This window comes from Psammomys obesus, unplaced genomic scaffold (assembly GCF_907164565.1).
Source record: "Psammomys obesus unplaced genomic scaffold, mPsaObe1.curated_primary_1811, whole genome shotgun sequence".
NCBI classification, from domain to species: Eukaryota; Metazoa; Chordata; class Mammalia; order Rodentia; family Muridae; genus Psammomys; species Psammomys obesus.
Genome location: NW_026592732.1, coordinates 330,168 through 333,663, shown reverse-complemented (window position 1 = coordinate 333,663; position 3,496 = coordinate 330,168). Strand labels below are relative to the sequence as shown.

At 38.4% G+C, this 3,496-nt stretch overlaps 1 pseudogene; it reads right to left on the bottom strand.

Moving 5' to 3' along the window:
• Nucleotides 1-2,910, bottom strand: part of LOC129682875 (uncharacterized) — a 15,321-nt pseudogene extending 12,411 nt beyond the window's left edge.
• Nucleotides 2,911-3,496: the final 586 nt, after the last annotated feature.

Here is a 3,496-nt window from a genome sequence, read left to right as displayed (position 1 = left end):
TCTTTCTTTCTTTCTTTCTTTCTTTCTTTCTTTCTTTCTTTCTTTCTTTCTTTCTTTCTTTCTTTCTTAGATGAGGAGAAAAGGGATTGAAAAGAAAGAAAGGGGAATACAGGGATATCTAAGACAAAAGGCAGATTATTAAATCTACTCAATTTAAGGCTTTATTTGTTATCACAGATAAGGTTATTTTTTAAGTCATTGGTATAGGTTTTTGTATACTGATACAAAATGAATTTAATTTTGATACATTGATATAACTTTTAGTATATTGATACAAATTCAAGGTTACCTCCAATACTTTTAAACTGCTATTACAAACTGTTTAGGATATTAGGTAATGCAAGTTAATTGTTAGTTAATCAACTCATGGTCATGTCAGACACTAGTCTAATTTATCACAGAAATTTATTATCCTAGGTTTAACAGATATAATTATTTAGATAGATAAATCATATAAAGATAGATAGACAAGTCTTCAAAAACCCCAGAGACCTACAGAATCTGACATTTAGAAATGTTTTTATTATTTTAAAGATTCTTTGACAATGAGGTATGTCATCTCATGGCAGCACCCAGTCTACCTACTGTTTTGACTCGGATCCTTTAATTACTAAATCTGGAGCTGGTGAGTAAAGAAAATTGCAACCCAGTTTGGATCTGAGTTTAATCCTGGGACCAACAAGGCAGAAGGGTGATCAAACTTCCAAAATTTATCTCTTGACTTTTATGCATATAGCATGATAGCCTCAAAAACTATATAACTAAGTTAATGCAATATTAAAATATTCCTAATATTTTAAATATATAGAATTATGATTCCTAATTATGTCAAATTTTTTTGAAAAAAAATCTAAAATGAATTGAGGCTCTTTATTATTCTTTCACAATGATCTCCACAATTTTTTATTACAAGTTGGTCTGAGGTATGGTTAATGACCTTAGCTCTTACTCTGTGCCATGATGGACATAAGCCAAAGTTTCTGTTGTCATGCTGTTATATCTCAACAATAGAAAGTTTACTCAGACAATAAAAAGTTACCAAATCCACCTACATGTGCATGACAGATCCTGGAATATTCAAATGCGATATATACATCACAATCAAGCCGTGCACAAGAGACTGGAGAAGGACAGTAATAGTATCTGACAAATTAGCAGCATATTGTCTCAAAAATCAATATTACACAGTGCTCCTCTGTGAGTTAATTAACTCTGTGAGTTAATAGGCAAGTTAATAGCTTGCCTATCATGTGTCAGGAAGGCAGTTCTGTCCACACGATCAGAAATGAAAACAAAAAAGAATCAGCAACCGCTCGTTACCTGGGTCTGTCTGTCTCCAGCCTACCAGCAGCGACAATCAATAATCAACCATTGGCAGAGCCAGTCTCTCCTGCTCAGGCAATAATGAATATCTATTGTTGATATGTTCATATCGATTAGCCTCCCAGTTACTAAAACAGATGTTGTATCTGCTCACATTTCCTTCCTTGTCATCTCTTTAGGTGCCCTGCTCACTCTGTATGAGCTGACCTGAGAAACTTGTTTCCATCATAAAGGGAATAGGTTGAGAAGCCAAGTTAAAATCAGAGCCATAAAGCAAGCAGAAAAATGGGCATACCCAGGCTGAATTTCAAGGATGAGCTTTATAGCGGATCAATAAACAATACATGGTAAGACACCCATCACACTGACTTTATAATAACTAACATACCATAAGAATATCCTCACAGGGAGCGTAAGAGACGCTATGTGTCGCATGCCCTTTCCTTCCCAGTCTACGCCCACCCTGCAGCTGCTGCGATGCTGATGCCTAAGAAGAACCGGATTGCTCTCTGCTAACTTCTTATAAGGAAGGAGTGATGGTTGCCAAGAAAGATGTCCATATGTCCAAACACCCTGAGCTGGCAGATAAGAATGTGCCCAACCTTCACGTAATGAAGGCTGTGCAGTCTCTCAAGTCTCCCAAGGCTATGGGACGGAGCGGTTTGCCTGGAAACATTTCTATTGATACCTTACGAACGAGGGCATCCAGTGTCTCCTAGATTACATCCACATACCTCTGGATGGTGCCACCAACCTGCGCCACAGCCTCCTGAGACTGGCAGGCCTCGGCCCAAAGGTCCGGAGGGTGAAAGACCTGAAGATTCACAAGAGGGGCGCCATACAGAGACACCTACAGAAGGAGCGCTGTGCCCCTGGTGCTGACAAGAAAGCTGAGGCTGGGGCTGGCTCCAGTTTAGAGGCGGCTTTGGTTGGCCACCTCAGTGAAGATGCAGATTGTGCTGTGTTGAATAAACTTTAAACAACAACAACCAAACAAACAAAAGAATAACGTCACAAGGGACCTTCCCTTTCCTCGTAACAAAAAAGTTAACTACCCAGGAGAAAATAACACTGTGCTTTGTGCTACCATTTTTTGGAGACTATATATATAGCAGTGGAAAAAAGTGATACATCAATTTGAAGAAAGCGATCACGGTACACTAACATTTTTAACATCTTCTGCTGAGGACTTAGTGAAGTACTTAGTCTGACAGCTGGGCTGTTCTCCTTTACTATGCTGTGATAAAATGCCTGAAGACACAGCCTAGAGGGGAGGTCTCATTTCCAACAATACTTCTAGTTAACAGTTCATGATTGTGAGAAATGTTGAGAAGGAGGTGACTGGAAACGCCTACTTCTATCCACACTCAAGATAACTTAATAGAGGAATGAATAAGTGCAGGCTTACTGTTTAGCTCACTCTCTCTTCCTTAATACAGTTCAGGATCCAGACTCAGAGCATGGTGGCACATAGTTTCAGGCTTAGTTTTTCCACATCAGTTAATGCAATCCAGATACTTTCACACTGATACCTATGGGCTAACTTGATCAAGACAATACCTCATAGACATTCCCTTCCCTTGTCATTCCGGATGATGTCAAGTTAAAAGAAATCAACATTGAATAATATTTGCAATAAAAAGAGGTTGTGTATTTTATTCTACATTACTTTATCTTATTACCAGATACTGATTTTTATTGTTTTCAAATTAAGTTCCTGTCAATGTTTAGGTGGGTGAATTTGTACAGACAATTTTCCTCAGTATTAAATGTTAGTATCAGAATTGTTCTTCAATGAACATTTAAATTGAAGCAAGAGTGTGAATATACAATCCAATGCTACACTTGAATAGTGCACAGACTCAAAAGGAGAAGGAGGGGGAGAAAAAGGAAGCAAAGGAGAAGAAGAAACAGAGAAAGAGAAGAAAAGGAGCAGCAGCAGCAGCAGCAGAAGCCTCCTTTGTTGCAGTATTGACTTTATTACTCGTGCGATATCTCCATGGTTTGCCTGAGTCCAAAGTCTTGTTTACTTTTCGCTTTTCTCTTTTAACTTTCCAGGGGGAAAGAAACCCCATTTACTCGTGAGCTTCAGTTCAGTGGTTGACCACTTAGCCAGAAGTTGACTCCAGACTAGAGGCAAAGTAAAGTTTCTCCACATACCTTTAAATTATTT